Source organism: Triticum urartu, chromosome 2 (genome assembly GCF_003073215.2).
Source record: "Triticum urartu cultivar G1812 chromosome 2, Tu2.1, whole genome shotgun sequence".
Taxonomy (NCBI): domain Eukaryota; kingdom Viridiplantae; phylum Streptophyta; class Magnoliopsida; order Poales; family Poaceae; genus Triticum; species Triticum urartu.
The window spans coordinates 392395125-392412929 of NC_053023.1; positions in this window are offsets into that span (position 1 = coordinate 392395125).

Genomic DNA, 17805 nt, shown 5'->3' on the forward strand with positions numbered 1-17805 from the left:
AAGAAAACAGATAATTTTGTTTGGAGTAATGCTGCGAACTCTGCTTTTGAGGATCTGAAGAAACAGCTTGCTGAGCCACCGGTTCTTGCTGCTCCAATTGAGAAAGAGCTGCTATTGTTGTACGTAGCCGCTAACTCACGGGTTGTTAGTGTGGCAATTGTGGTCGAGCGCAAAGAGGTTGGCAAGGAACATCTGGTTCAACGGCCGGTTTATTACGTCAGTGAGGTACTGATCGAATCTAAACAAAGATATCCACATTGGCATAAGCTCGTGTACGGGGTGTTCATGGCAAGCCAGAAGCTCAAGCATTACTTTTAGGGACACCCGATCACAGTGGTTAGCTCTGCACCTTTGGGGAACATCATCCAAAATAGAGAGGCCACTGGACGAGTCGCCAAGTTGGCCATTGAACTTGGATCTCATGGGTTGAAGTATGTGCCACGTACTGCGATCAAGGCTCAGGCGCTGGTTGACTTTATTAATGACTGGACAGAGATGCAGATGCCGTAGGAGAAACCAGCAACACATATTGGACTATTCACTTTGATGGGTCCAGACAGTTGGAAGGCTCGGGGGCTGGAGTTGTTTTAACCTCCCCTCGAGGTGACAAATTTTGTTATGTGTTGCGGCTGATGTTTCCTTGCACTAACAACATAGAGGAATATGAAGCCTTGCTCCATGGTCTTCGAGTGGCCAAAGAGATGAGCCTGAGCCGGGTCCGGTGTCTTGGCGACTCAGATTTAGTGGCTCAACAGGTATCAGACAAGTGGGATTCCAAAGACCCTCTCATGGCGGCTTATCGCCGTGAAGTTTATGTTGTTGCAAGACATTTTAAAGGACATCAAGTGGAACACATTGACCGTAGGAAGAACGAAGCGGCTGATGCTCTAAGCCGGTTGGGATCTCAGTGTAAGTCGGTGCCACCTAAAACCTTTCTGGATGTTTTGCATAACCCGTCTGTTAAGTTACCCACAGAAGAAGATCTAGCCGTTCCTGACCCGGAGGCACAGTTGGTGGCGGCTCTTCATGTCATCCCAGATTGGACAGTGCCGTTCTTGGCTTACATGACCCGGGGAGAGTTGCCAGCGAATGAGACCCTGGCTCGACAGATAACCCGGCGGTCTAAGTCAATGACCATTTCTGACGGAGAGCTATACCATCACAGCATCTCTGGAGCATTTCAGCGGTGTGTTTCCCCTGAAGAAGGCCAAGAAATACTTCGTGAGATCCATGAAGGCGATTGTGGTCATCATGCCGGGTCAAAATCTTTGGTGGTCAAGGCTTTTCGTCACGGTTTTTACTGGTTGACGGCTCACGCTGACGCGGAGGATCTAGTCAGTAGATGTGATGGATGTCAAAAATTCGCACGACGAGCACATGTTCCGGCTCAAAGAGCTACGGATGATTCCAATCACTTGGCCGTTTGCGGTCTGGGGGCTTGACACGGTTGGACCTTTCAAAAGGTCTAAGGATAAAAAGACACATTTTCTAGTAGCAGTTGACAAATTCACAAAGTGGGTTGAGGCAGAGCCGGTGAGTAAGCGTGATGCGGCCATGGCGGTTCAGTTCATGAAAAAGGTGATCTTTCGTTTTGGTTTTCCGCACAGCATTATCACTGATAATGGCACTAATCTATCCCAAGGGGCTATGGAGGAGTTTTGTCAACGTGAGCATATTCGGCTTGATGTTTCTTCTGTAGCTCATCCTCAATCCAATGGTCAAGCTGAGAGAGAAAATCGGGAAATCTTAAAAGGTCTCAAGCCCCAGCTTATGGTTCCCTTGCAGCGAACGCCCGGGTGTTGGGTACAGGAGTTACCCTCGATGCTGTGGAGTATCAACACCACCCCTAACAGGTCTAGAGGTTATACACCTTTCTTCATGGTTTATGGAGCAGAAGCAGTATTGCCTAGTGACATCCGTCATGGCTCGCCCCGTGTGGCGGGTTATGTTGAAGCTAATAATGAACAAGCCAGACAGGATGCACTTGACCTGTTAGATGAGGGAAGAGATTTAGCAGCGGCTCGATCAGCAATTTATCAACAGGACCTGCGTCGTTATCACAGCCGCCGGGTTAAGTCCAGGACTTTTCAAGAAGGCGACCTGGTGCTCCGGCTCATCCAGGATCTATTAGATGCACACAAGTTATCCCCACCTTGGGAAGGACCCTTTGTGGCAGCAAGAACTTAAACAACGGGTCGTATTACCTTATTGACGTTCCAGAGCACAAAGACTCACGTAAGTCGGAAGAGGAGACCCGCCAGCCGTGGAACATTGCTGAACTCCGGCCATACTACACCTGAGCCACCGGCTCTCATCATGTACATACTTTGCAGTTGTATATATTATGATAAGTAATAAAGCAGGACCATCGGTCTCTTTTCTTTTCAGAAAGATTACGCATCTTTATTATTTTTTACTACTATTTTTTCAAATGACTATTAAGGAGCTGATCATATTTGAATCAAGTCTCACCTTTTTTAGTCCGGCTTATGATCGTATTTGAATCTAGCTGTAACTATCATGGTCACTTGGGGTCTTCCTGTTCAAACATAGGTCGTATTCGAACCAAAGAGAACATAGCTATTGTAACCCTTTTGATCGGCTCAAAGCCAAACTCACTAGGGGGCTTTTTGATCGTATCTGAATCACAGCTTAACCCCTTTTGGGTCTGACTTGGATCGTATTCGAATCAGGGTCATTAAAAACCTCTCAAGGTCATTTGGGGGCTTCCTATTCAAACATAGGTCGTATTCGAACCAAAGAGAACATAGTTGTCGGTACCCTCTTGATCGGCGCAACGCCAAAGCCACTGGGGGCTATATGGTCATATTCGAACCTTAGCTTAACCCCTTTGGTCCAGTTTACTGATCGTATTCGAATCAGAAACCCCCAACCTTTGATTACAAGGTTAATTTTATTTCCACCTGATATTTGCCTTCTAATTTTTGTTGTCTCAATTTCACAAATAATCAGCATGGTCTTTTTCGCCGGTTAGACTATTTGGCATACATTGACTTCTCAAAAAGATCGGATTATCAACTTCATCACCCGGGTTATTTAAACCGGTGGTCCGGAGATCAAAGGTACAAGTATGGCTATTGTTTATGAGCAATTGCCTCCTGTATTAATCAAAGGGTTGTTCATCCTTGTTCTCTTTTTATGTCTGTTTTTGTTTTCTACTATGGTAAAAATATTGGCTATAAGACGGGTGTTCTAACCCGTTCGGTACTAAGCCCCCGAGCCAGTTTTTTCTCTTGTATCTACATGAATAGAGCTGAAGTATTGCAGGGACAACCATAAATATGATGCATATATTGACATCAGGAAACACAGAATCACACACAGTGTTTTATGCGCAATGGCATAGGCAAAGCATGCAGTGTTTTCACACCTAATCTATTACAAAGCTTTTATAAGCCGATGAAGATGGTTATTACTCCTCCCTCGCCGGTTCACCGCCCTCTACTGATTGGAAGCTGGGTTTTGGCCAATCAAAACCATTCACGACGACAAATTCTGCTTCTTCGTCAATCAGGCCGGCCGGATCAACTTCCGGAGCAAATGTATGTTCATGAACAGGCAGGATTAAATCTGTCACCGTGTACGAGGGAGTCGCCATCTTCTTATTTCCCACATCAAAACCCGGCCGATACTTCTCGATATTGGTTTCATCTCCAAGAATAGTCGCCTGAGGTCGAATTCCGCGCACACAAGCCATGAAGTCATCTTGTTCAAAGGGAGATCCGTCTTCCTTCACGGTAGGATACCCTCTGGCTACATCCGCCGGGTCTAGATCTGGCACCCAAGCCTTGGAGCGGCTCAGGGCAGTCAAAGCTCCGGCTCTGGCATAGGAGCGCTTCACTTCTTGGAACCTGGCATGTAAGATTGATAGCTTCTTTAAAACATCACTGAGCCGGTTGGGTCCTTGATTGGCAGGAGAGATAGCGGCGAGTGCTCGTTGTGCGCCAATGTACAACTGTTCTACTAAGGTATAGACCGCCTTCGGTTTAATCATGTGGTCTTGACTCAGATTCTTGCTTCGTGGGCCTGCACATATTTTGTGAACAAAGAGTCAGCTGGCGGCTTATATTCCGGATCAACAAAAAGTACACAAGATCAAATACAAATGGCTTACCAAAGATGGCGGCCACCATTTGAGACACCCAGTCCTTTAAGCCGGTCAACTCCGTTGTAACCTCTTCAAGGGCTGCTTCAGCCTTCTCGGCGCGTTGAGTCAGAAGCATTTTTTTCTTCATCCCAGGTTTTCTTCTTGGCAGTAAAGCTGGTTTTTAATTTTTCCGTCTCAGAGAGACTTACTTGCAGTTTGGAGTCAGCAGACTTGATTTCTGCCTCCTGATTCGCCAGCCGGGTCTTCGCATCAGTTAATTGCGAGCTCAGTTCAGATAAGGCATTCTGCAAAACATACCCAGATGAGTCAACATTTCAATTAAGGTTCAAAAGTTAAAGATTCAAGTCTCAAGTACTTTGCACTGCAAAACCACTTGACACTTGGGGGCTAATGTATGCCAAAACAATTTCTTATGACTCTACAACATACTTCAAGTCCCAAGTACTTTACAAAGTAACAGCACTTGGCACTTGGGGGCTAATGTATGCTATTCAGCAAGTTTCTCAAGGTTAAGCCGGATTACAATGTTTTTTGGATACGGTACAAGACAATTATGAAAATTCAAAGTACCGGCTCATTTATGGTCAAATGAACCGACCCTTGGGGACTACAGGTGATGCTTTGTTCCATTTTATTGAACTCCAGAAAAATCTCAAAGTTAAAAGTCAGTCTATATCATAAAAGTCTACAGATCATTCCGGTTTTCTCATAATCTGAAGACTTGGGGGCTGGCGGAATATAAGTAAGCCGGACGGACATACCTCATATTTCAGCTGCTATAGCTTGACCATTTCGATCTCTGAGTCGCGGCTGGAGTGCACATGGCTGAGATAACCGGATAAAATGTCGTTGGCATTCAGATGGTCATAATGTGAAACATCAAAACACACTTTCTGTTTCTCCAACGCCTCTTGTTTCGCCGTGTGACGAGCTAACACGGTGGGATTCCTCGGCTCAACAAAGCGGCTCCCGGTGATCAAAACGTCTTGTGCAGACGGTGATGGCGGGTTGGCCGAGCTTGATGGTCCAGTTGCGGAAGGATTCACGATGGTATCGTCAACTGACGGTTCAGGAGGATTTACTTCATCATTGACATGCGGGTCTTCTGGAGCTTCAGTTAATGGAGGAGAAGGTGTCCTTGCCGGTTCAGATACAAGGACTGGCGGGTCTTCCACCGGCTTAGTCACCTTGGCCTTCTTAGACTTAGCTTGACCACTAAGTGAAATATTATAGGACTGTCAATATAAAGAGACAATTTTAAAAACACGGAAGAAATAGGATTTTTTCTTACCCAGGGGCAGTCTTGAAGGCCGGAAATTGGGTCTGAGACGAGTCACGAGAAGAGAGAGACACCTCCTGCAAAGATAAAACAAAGTAAGTAATGCAAGGGAGGAGATCCATTAACAGAAAGTCAAAAGACAAAGAAATAAACCTCATTCTGGCGTTTTTGAGGAGTTTGTTGAAGAATAGCAGGCGGTTCGTCTTCGGTCCGGGCTTGACGGCGGCTCTCATGTTGCTGTTTTTTCAGAAGAAAGTGAGGGTCCAGATAAGCCAAAGGGTGTGAAAACCTTACTTTCCGGGTTACGACTCGAAGTTTCTGTCTTGGCAAATGGGCTGAGTCGGAGGAAATAGTTACCTCTTCTTCCACGGCCTGACTGGCCCCAGTGTCATCCTGGTAATGATCAGTGTTAATAAGATTATTAAAAAGTTGGCCAAGGGAGTCAAGGGCTACCTCCGACTCAAAAGTATCGTCAAGCTTCATCATATCTTTAGCGGTGCTCTTCTTCTTCTTTTTAGACCTCCGGGTCGTTTTCTTGGCGGTTATGGCGGCGACTCTCGCTTTCTTGGCAGCTTCGTGGTCATATTTAACTTTCCAGAAATCAGATTTAGCCTGCAAACAGGTAAAAACAAGATGAAAGGTCAGGCAAGTATTAAACAATACGGTTGGGAAAAATACAAAGGAAAGAGATCAGAGTTTCCTTACTTCTGGCACCGGGTTAAGCTTGCAGAAGGGGTTTAACCCAACGATACTGCAGTCTTCGTATTTTCCGTTCACCAGAAGGGTTGACATTGAAACAATATCTGCTTTCGTTAATTGAACGGAGCTGTGACGAAGAGAGTCATCTGGGCCTCCACCATACTTGTACATCAATTTTGATCGACGGCTTAGAGGGATAACCCGCCATGAGATCCAGCAGCGGGTCAGGTCAACTCCGGTTAAATTGTTCCCTAATAAGGCATTAATCCTTTTTATTGATGGGATCAGCTTCTTGCATTCGGCAGCAGTAAGCTTGTCATGGAGCGCGAATTTGGAGTCAAGACGCTCGGCGCGATAACCCGGTAGTGGCTTCTCGTTTGCTGGTGAGGTATCTTGACAATAGAACCAAGTCTGATTCCAGTCTTTTGGATGACTCGGAAAGACTATGAGGGGGAAGAAAGCACCCTGCCGACGCTGAATTGAGATGCCGCCAAGCTCCAAGCTAAGGCCGTTGGTGCATTCGTTCTGCCGGTTCAGATAAAAGTATTCTCTAAACAGTTCCACGGTCGGCTCTTCCTGAAGGTACACCTCACAGAGCACTTGGAAGTTGCAGATATTGGATATGGAGTTGGGCCCGATATCTTGAGGGTGGAGTTTGAAGAAATGGAGGACATCTCTGAAGAACTTTGAGCCGGGCGGTGAAAAGCCACGGTTCATGTGGTCAGTAAAGACAATGACTTCACCATTTTGTGGATTGGGCCGTTCTTCGTCCGGGTTAGGTGCATGGTAAGACATGACATTTTTTCCTGGCAAAAATCCTATGGAGAAGAACTCCTTCAAACATTCCTCAGTCACGGTTGAGGGAACCCAGTTGCAGACAGTCGGCGTTTTAGACGGCATGGTGTTCAAAAACGCATTGAAAGGAAGGTAACATGCCGGTTCAATTCAATAAATATGATGAAAGTACAAGATGATACAGAGGAGTAATGGCGGCTTAACTAAGGGCAAATGTCATATAAGGAAAGGTAAGCCGACACAGTAAGCCACCATGACTACAGGCATTTAAGAAATACCAGCAGCAGAAATTGGTTAAGTATGGAGACAGACATGTTTCTTAAACTTCTGGATATTAATATGGATCAAATGGCCGTTCAAAATGAAAAAAAATTCCTAGACCTAAAAATATAGCCCAGATGAGTTCATCACCTCTAAGAAGATATATATGCAATGGAAAGGGATCTACTAACATTTAAAATGGATGAGAAACAGCTACCGCTTAAGTTTTGCACTACTTTTAGATCAAAAGAGGGTGCGGTAAGAGAAGTTGCAACAAATCTACGACGAACAACGAAGAACACAAGAAGGAAACCTCCTGAACCCTAATGCATATCTATGGGGGTGAGAAGGTGAGAGCTTACGGGTGCAGAGTTGCTGCGGAGGATCGCCGCCGTTCTCTGGACAGAATCAGGGTGATGCAGCGGCCGAGCTTGAGGACAACGATGAGCGCTGCGGGGACGGTGGAGCTTGAGCAACAGGAGAGTTGCGAGAGGAAGGAGATGAAGAAGAGAGAAGAATGAGAAAAGGCCGGGGCGTGCCTATTTATAAGGGAAAAGATGAACAGACGGGCGCGAAAATCGAGGAAGAGCCGAATGATGGTTATCTAACTTGATGGACGCCTCGATTCTCGGAAGGCATTAAAGATGAAGATCCGTTGGGAGATGACGTCATAAAATGTTTTCGTGTTTTCCAGAGATGATGTCATGGCGGTTTACAAAAAACCTCTGCGAGGATAAGAGGATGGATTTTGTCTAAGTATTGAAGATTGACAAAGAACAAAGTTCGAAGTCAACCTGGGGCCTAATGTTGGAGATATAAATATCAGTTATGACCAACCCAGGAGGGGCCGAGTCAGCCCCAATGGCGGGTCACGAAGGAAGCCCAATAAACATTCAAGACGATTGTTTATTAAAGCTTATAGAAGGCCTAAGGCCTAGAGGTGGCTTAAGGCCCAATATTGTAAACCGCCATAGATAAGGAAAGACTTGTAAAGAAAGGCATGTAGAAGAAGTCACCGAGCCGGATACGATTTATGAGCCGGCCGGGACTCTGTAGGCCACTAGGCGTCAACCCGTGTATATAAGGGGGCGACCCGGTGGCGGCTTAGGGCAAGAAACAAGAGATCAAGAACCAAGCCGGCGAACTAGCCTCTTGGTAATCGAAACCCCAACAATACCAACACAACTAGACGTAGGCTTTTACCTTCATCGTAAGGGGCCGAACTAGTATAAAACCTCTCGTGTCCTTTGTCCCAATTAACCCCTTTAAGCTTCCTAGTTGCGATGGCCCTAGGACTAACTCCTTCCACTAGGACATCTACTATGACAATTCCACGACACCACTGTTCGACCCTTTTTGCATATGGGGAAATGAGTTGTCCATGAATATTAGTCAAGTCAAGAAACTCAGAAAGATTGTTAGGATAAAGAAATTAGCGACAAAAAACAACAAGATCTTTGTCTGCACAATGAAGAAGACATCAGTTCACTACAAGATGGTACTAACTATTATACCTTGCCTTTTTTATTCCTTTGCCCCATTTCCAATATAGAGAAGATATTTATGCACATCCTTGTTTTCGGGCCTTTCCAAAGCAGTTCACTAATGATTACCTCTCAAACCACCTGTATGGTCAGGAGGGGAGGAAGGTATTAATACAACACCCACGGTTCAATATTGAAGTGTTCCTGAAGAGGACGAAGGATGGACGGTCAATCATTCACAGGCACTAGCCTAAAGTTACAAAGACCTTCAACATCAATGAAGGCTCAATATTCGCCTTCTGCTTACGCATTTTCCAGATGAGATACATATGTCTATGTACCATCTATGATGTTGATTTCGAAAGGTTATAGATGTTGCATGTGAAACTTGGTCCTGGTGTAGTTATGTAATGGGGTAGCTGAGTGCTGAAGCTATATGATGTTGTACTCTGATGTATTTCAATTATGAAAATGAAATATATTGTGTGCTTAATATGAACTGTCAATTAGAATAATAAATGGATTATGAATAATTGGATAATTAGCCTGCTAATTGGGTTTTGCTATTGCAAACGGTTGTTGGAAAAATACCATGGGCGGTGACCTCAGGCAATGCACACAGTTTCTAGGAATAAACCGTGTTGGATCGATGAACAATCACACACGACTTTCTATTGAAAACTGTTTGCGTTAGTCCACCTTACGCAAACGTTTACCACATGAAAACTATGTGTGATGGACAGCCTTTGCCACACAGTTTCTTCCACGGACCGTGTGTGATATATTCAATAACGCAAGCGATTTAACGGGAAAAATTGTGTATGATGTACCTGTGAACGGAAATGTTTTCCTTGGAGTGACTGTGTGGGATGTACATACGAATGGAAACGTTTAGTGTGGACTGATTGTGTGGGATGTACTTGTGACCGGAAACAATTTCGCCGTACAATTGTATTTTTTAGCTCTAATGTACGTATTTCCATATTTGAGTGCTCGCCGGTTGCACATGACCTCATTTTGCCGAACGTGTGTGCCAGGAGGGCATATCCCCGACGGTTTCTGGGTCGTGTGGGAAGGACCCCCTTGTCGCCCACACTCACTTGGCGACGGTTCCAAACGCCGCCATGGAAAGGGGTTAAAAACCGTTTGTTTCGGAGCTCGCTGTACTAGTGATGGGATGGTAAATCTGAGTGACTTACCCATAGTAGAGCAACAACGATCAAAACCTTGTTTAAACCTTAGAATGGTATGACAATTTTCCCCTTTACAAGGTAGTTGTTGCCAATCTTAGGTCATACAGTGAGAATGAAACCCAGACCCATTTCCTGCAGGGACCCAGTCAAATTGTTTGTTGACCACCATGAGATATCAATAGTTGTTTAGTATTGGCGCCAGACCTGTCAGCTAAGAAGGCCCAGTCATAGAGGTACCGTACCAAGATGAAATGGACACAAGAATTGAGGGAAAGGGTTATGCCACTACCGGAAGAGCCAGAGTAGGAATTTTTTTGAGAATCTGAGAAGGTGGACACTATCAACGATAAGGATGGAGTATACGAGTTTTGATGGAATCGTAACCATGTTTCTAAGGGTGGTAGCACCCCAGACCCCCTGTGACGATTGATGGATTTTTTAGAAGACCCCCAAACCTAACCTATTTCTTGCTAGCCTCTCCGAATCTCGAGGACGAGATTTATTTTAAGGTTGGTAGGTTTGTAACATCCCAAAATTCTAAATTTTTGAATGGTATATTAAATAAATAGTTTAGATTGATTGTTGCTTTTGGTGTGGTTGCTTGTGTGAAATTGAGTGAGATTTGAAACTTTTGAAAGTTAAATGAGAGGGAATAAAAGGACTTTCCCAAACATTCATCTTGCATTTATGATCTCCATGAATTCAAATTCATTTGATCACAAAACCCTACAAAGAAGATGATATGATTCCTTCCATTTAATTAAATGAAAAAGGGTTTTTTGAAAATATTTGAATTTCATTTGCAACTATTTCAAATTCAGAAACTATAAGCAACTCAATGATTTTCATGAGAGAAGATAAAATGACTTCTTCAAAACATATGAAATATTAGTTGGAAGTTTAAAGGAATCAAATTTAAAGTCCCTTTGGAATTATTTTCAATTTGGAGTTATTTGGGTTTTATTCAAATTATTTTTATCCAAAAATAAAATATAAAGAAATTAGGATAAAATGATTCCCTACATCAAAAAATTGGAGAGAAATAAATTTGAAATCATTTTGATATTTTAAAAATGATTTTTATTGGATTTTAAATGAAACAGTAGCACTCTTTGCTTTATTTAAATTTTTGTGGATTTTATTTGATGCTAGAAAAAAGTTCAAGTTGTAGAAAATCTTTTTCTGAAAATTTTGGTATATTATATTTTTATTTTATTTGTTTGTTCTTTTAAATATTGACTGTTTAAAAAAAGAAACTTCCTCTACCGACTGGGCCGACCCGTTATCGCTAGGCCACGGCCCAGCCAGCCCCGCGTAGCTCGTCGCCAACACCGAGACGGTGTCCGCCCGCCGCACGCTGTCGCGCCGCCATGGACGCCGTACCTGCCTCGGACTCCTCGCGCCGCCTCACTTTGCCCCTCTGCCACGCCACCCGAGGCCGCCTAGGCCTTTAAATAGCGAGCCGCCGCCCTCCTCCTCACATCGCGCCGTCGCCGCATGTTGCTGTCGCCGCCGCAGTTGCACCTACCATCGCGCCTCGCCAGCGTGCTGCGCCGCCCCGCCGATGCGCGCACCGAGCCATGCCGCGGCCTGCTCGCCTAGCTCCGCCGCGCCCGCCACCGCGCCTCTGTTCTACCACGCCGCCAAGCCGCGCCGCCCCGCGTAGTGGCCGCCGCCGCTCCTCTCCGACGCCACCGCCACCGCTCCTCGCTGCCGCCGGTTTTCGACGGAAAACCACCCCGAACCGGTAATAAACCGCTATGGGTTTCTCTTAGGTTTTCTTCTCAAAAACCCTAGATCGGTTTTTCTTTATAAAACCGGTTTTCTTTAGGTTTACTTTGTTTAGCAAACGTTCTCTGTTTAGGTGTGTTTAGAGAAAGTTTCCGTTTCATATAGTTCTATAGCAAACATCCGTTCGTTAGGGTTTCTGTTTTAGTCAGGGACCTCTATATAGATGTTTTATTTACAGTTTAGTCCCTCATCTTCAAACGGTCACAACTTTTTACTCGTTTGTCCAAATCCAATGAAACCAATGCCCACTTTTTCGTTATGATCCCCTCTATCCAGATAATCCACTTTAACATGTTTTTGAAATTTTAAAATTTGGTTTCAAACAGATTTGAATTTCAAACTTCTTTTGTTCATAACTTGAGTTTTATAACTCCGATTCAGCTGATTCTTTTTGCTAATTGAAGCTCTTGACCTAAACTTTCTGATAAGACCAAATCCATCCAATTTTGGTACTGTTAGAGATTGTTTTCTGTTGCAAGAGTTAATTGCTTGTTTTTGAAGTTTTCCAAGATCTTTTCTTTGATTCTTTTGCATGAGTGCTTATGTATGCTATTGCTTGCTCCCGATAGATTGACCGGAGTGTTACGAGTAGAATTATCAGGATTTATGAGTGCGAGTTATGTTCAACAACAGTACAAGGCAAGTTCACACTTTGATCATATCCCTTTATTACCCTGTTTTTATGCATTAGTTTCAACCCTCAAACATTATCAGGATTTGGGAAGTAGTTGATGAGGTAGGAACCTATTGTCTTGTATCAAACCCTGGGTTTATCCGTTATGCTTATACTACTTTGCTATGCTCCTAGACGTGGTTTGGTTCGTGAGACTCATGAAAGGTGTGAGAGATTTTAACTAAGGGAAACTTAAGGTGGTTACTTTAATACACATCTAGGTGGATTGGTTGGGGAGCCCTGGAGAACCCAGTGGTTTGCCCGGGCCCCTGGAGAACCCAGTGCTTGCCCTAGGGGATCCCAGAGTACCTGTGTGATCACCCTATGGAATGCCACCAAGGCTCAAAGGGATCATAAGATTATTCATGCTAGAAACTTCTGTGTGCAGCCACAAGCCATTATGGGCTCTGGCATAGTTGAGTAAGTTGTGGGAATCCTTTCCATGATGGGCTAGAAGATGTAGGGGATTGTAGGTGTACCGGCCTATCTATCGGTTAAGGGGACCTCTTCGGAAAGACTGTGTCTCGGTCATCTGTTTCTCAAACATAATGCAGTGCAAGAAATTCAACAGAGGAGATCGAGTCTTGTGGGGAAAAGTGCACAAACCTCTGCAGAGTGTACAAACTAATCATGACTAGCCGTGTCCCCGGTTATGGACATCTTGAGTATCTGGTACTTGAATTATTGATTTGATCTCATCACTTACTCAATGAAATTGTTGAGCTATAACTATTATTTTGGGATTGAGTTGGAGGAACCTTCTCAATGTTTTCAACAAACTTGGTAGTTAAATAAAATATATTCCTTTGTTGTAGGGAAAAATTATCTGTATGCAAAATTTTAACTTAGAGCCTCCACCAGCCAAATATGCATGTAGTGATAGATATTGTTCATCATTATCCTATGGTGTGAATTTGCCAGTACATTCAATGTACTAACCTAGATGGCTCCAACGTCTCATGTTGCAGGAATCTTACGACGAGTAAGTGATACATTAGGGTTACGACTTCTACACTCAACTTTGCCGTTGGTGTTGATGGGAATCCACAGCCTTGTTGTTACTTCCGCTATTTGGATTGAGGTAATAGTATTTACGTTACTTTATACATGTGATTTACCTCTGTTATAGATCCTCGAGTACTGTGTGTGTCAGCATACCTATCCAGGGATGACACTTAAGCATAGAGACTTGACCGTCTGAGGTCGGGTCGCTACACGCCATGGAACTCCTTACAGATACTTCCAGAACCAAGGTGGTGATAGCCCATTCATCGCACACCATGGGAAGTTATCCTCCCAAAACAACATAGCCACGACGAGCACAGAGAGGGCTGGGGGGATGATGGTGGTACCCGGAGGGAGGTGAGGGAGAGGGTTGCAGGGGTAGCAAGCCATCTCGGGAAGCGAGTCGCGAGCAGGCGAAGCTAGGGATGGTGGACGAAGTGACAAGGCGAGGAGGTGTCACGGGTGGTAGATATAATAGGCTGAGGTTGCGGGTTTGGTATGATCCGATAAGCTTGAACTGAGATTTTCTTGTTAAAACAGAATCTAGCAATATGGTTATAACCATAACATGCACGGCACCTGATTTTACTATTACAATGATAGCGTGTGTGACCATAGCCCAGCCATTTAGAGCAAAAAGAATTATAATCTGGATGATAAACTTTGGGTGTGCTAGTCGTTCCGGCTTCCGGGAAAGTGGGCTGGTTTTGCTGATGTTTGGGAATGTAGTAATTTCAAAAAAATTCCTACGCACACACAGGATCATGGTGATGCATAGCAATGAGAGGGGAGAGTGTGTCCACATACCCTCGTAGACCAAAAGCGGAAGCGTTAGCACAACGCGATTGATGTAGTCGTACGTCTTCACGATCCGACCGATCCAAGTACCGAACACACGACACCTCTGAGTTCAGCACACGTTCAGCTCGATGACGTCCCACGAACTCCGATCCAGCAGAGCTTCACGGGAGATTTTCGTCAGCACGACGGCGTGATGACGGTGATGATGATGCTACCGACGCAGGGCTTCACCTAAGCCCCACTACGATATAATCGAGGTGGATTATGGTGGAGGGGGCACCGCACACGGCTGGAATAGATCAATAGATCAACTTGTATGTCTAGAGGTGCCCCCTTGCTCCTGTATATAAAGGATCAAGGGGGGAGGCCGACCGGCCCTAGATGGCGCGCCAGGAGGAGGAATCCTCCTCCTAGTAGGAGTAGGATTCCCCTCTTTCCTACTCCTACTAGGATGGCGAAAGTAAGGGCGAGAGGGAGAAGGAAAGGGGGGCGCCGCCCCCCTCTCCTAGTCCAATTCAGACTAGAGGGGGAGGGGCGTGTGGCCTGCCCTAGGCCATCCCTCTCTCTCTCTCCACTAAAGCCCATAAGTCCCACTATTTCTCCCAGAGGGGTTTCGGTAACCCTCCGGCACTCCCGTTTTCTCCAAAACCACCCGGAACACTTCTGGTGTCCGAATATAGTCATTCAATATATCGATCTTTACGTATCGACCATTTCGAGACTCCTCGTCATGTCCGTGATCATATCCGGGACCCCGAACTACCTTCGGTACATCAAAACACAAAAACTCATAATACCGATCGTCACCAGACTTTAAGCGTGCGGACCCTACGGGTTCGAGAACTATGTAGACATGACCGAGACACATCTCTGGTCAATAACCAATAGCGGAACCTGGATGTTCATATTGGCTCCCACCTATTCTACGAAGATCTTTATCGGTCAAACTGCATAACAAGATACGTTGTTCCCTTTGTCATCGGTATGTTACTTGCCCGAGATTCGATCATCGGTATCTCAATACCTAGTTCAATCTCGTTACCGGCAAGTCTCTTTACTCGTTTAGCAATGCATCATCTTGCAACTAACTCATTAGTTACAATGCTTGCAAGGCTTATAGTGATGTGCATTACCGAGTGGGCCCTAAGATACCTCTCCGACAATTGGAGTGACAAATCCTAATCTTGATTTATGCCAACTCAACAGGTACCATCAAAGACACCTATAGAGCACCTTTATAATCACCCAGTTATGTTGTGATGTTTGGTAGCACACAAAGTGTTCCTCCGGTAATCGGGTGTTGCATAATCTCATAGTTATAGGAACATGTATAAGTCATGAAGAAAGCAATAGCAGAAAACTAAACGATCAAATGCTAAGCTAACGGAATGGGTCAAGTCAATCACATCATTCTCCTAATGATGTGATCCCATTAATCAAATGACAACTCATGTCTATTGTTAGGAAACATAACCATCTTTGATTAATGAGCTAGTCAAGTAGAGGCATACTAGTGACACTCTGTTTGTCTATGTATTCACACATGTACTAAGTTTCCGATTAATACAATTCTAGCATGAATAATAAACATTTATCATGATATGTGGAAATAAATAATAACTTTATTATTGCCTATAGGGCATATTTTCTTCAGCTGAATGGGCTCTGGCGGCCCAGAAACAATGCGTGTGGGAGGGTTGGAGTTCGAAACGCGGTCGGGCCCTAGAACAATTTATCCACTATTCATGGAAGTCGTTGCGGGAGCAATGGACGTGCGATTATCACGATCATGTGCGTGGTTAGTCAAAACCGTGCATGATCCGATCGGAATGACATTAGCGCCAGTCGAAGTAGTATTAGCATGTTGAGATGAGACATATCCACTGTTCTGAGGCGTGAAATGATCAAGGATACGACAATATACTTGCTTGACAGGCACATTATGAGTTGTCATACCTTTTCCCTGAGATGAAACCGTAGTCCATTCAGCATCTTGCTCAACATACCATCTCTTTTCTTCAAAAATCTAATTTGGGCCACCACCACTCCAGAGGTGGAAGTAACATTTAAATAGATCACAAGTGAATAAGATCTTGCGTACCAAATAGAAACCCACAGCCTTGGAGCACACTTTGAAACAATATACATTGCCAGAGATATGGAGTACCTCAAATGTTTGGTAATCACCACCCATGCATGCAAAAAGAACCAGGCTGACATTGAGATAATTCAAACGAAAAGCAAATCTTGCAAAGGAGATCACCATCGTGAAGCCATGAGAGGAGGAGACCGAGTTCACCGAAGATTGAAAATACTTACATATCTCACCTATGAATTGATGACCAATTGAGAAATCCAGAAGATGGGCTATAGAGTTGGGGTCAGAGAATGGATCCATTGGAGAGAAAAGGCTTTTTGTTGGAGGGATCCGGCCGGATCATGGTCGGAGCCATGGCCGCCGGGAGGGAGAAGGTAGGTGGGTGGAGGAGGGTGGGAGAGAGCCATCCTCGAGCTTTATTTCCCTCCCCAAGGTGGGATCTCACGAGGAAAGAAACTTGCGGCAGCGGAAAAGTATTTTTGGTGTGCCCTATATTTTTTGGAGTTACAGAAGTATGACTAAAAATTGCATCATTACGTACTATTCTATTTTAGACATATTCTGTTTTTATTGCATAGTGTGCTAATTTTAAAGTTTCTATGAATTGTATCGGGGGATTAAGTCATCGAGATGATAGAATATAGTAGGTATTATGAAAGAAAATTTATGAATGTTTCTTGACAGTACCCAAGTTAATGATTTATTTTATTATACTAATGGATCTCACAAAGGTTTTGTTAAGTTTTCTGTGGCAAAAGTTTTCAAGTTTTGGGTGAGATGACGACGTAAGAAAGAATAAGGAGGATTTGGAGCCTAAGCTTGGGGATGCCCAAGACACCCCAAGGTAATATTCAAGGAAGATCTAATCATCTAAGCTTGGGGATGTCTTTAATCTATCGGTAATATCCCGGGGCGGAGACAGGGCGAGCAGGGGCAAGACCCCCCCCCCCAACGATCGCCCCCCTCAACGAAATATAGCAGGCACAGTACTAATACGTGTATGTGTATGTGCTAATGGCCGTAGATAATTGCCTAATTATGTTCATTAAGCCCAAAGTCACGTGGTTGTGTGCACGCACAGAAGCCCAGGAAGCAACCAAAATAGCCCATCTACTTACCTTGATGCCTATTTGTATAGACGATAGATCATGGACTCGCGTGGTGCAGTGGTGCCCTGGTCATTTAGTTTCTCATGTCTCACGATCAAATCAGATTGATCTATCTTTCTCGCCTCACCGCCGGTCCCAAAAAAAAGTTTGCCGCTGGTCCAAAGTCGTTGACCATGGACTTGATTGCCGGCTTGTTAAGGTAGCGGAGTAGCAGTGAGTAGCGTGGCTGCCGCCGCCCACTGATCGTCCGTGTTCGCTTGACTACGTCCACACACACAACTAGGTACATAGACAGTATTACTATATACTCCATATAGAAGTTTTGCTAGTATGATGTAATCCTCATTTTGGTTTTGTTTGGCATACTTTGTTGAAAAACGAATATAATTTTTCACGCCAATTGCCTCGATATCAAATCTGTGATAGTGCCAAAAATTTGGAGACACTGGTGAATGGTGACATTAGAACTATATTTTTGTTAAAAAATA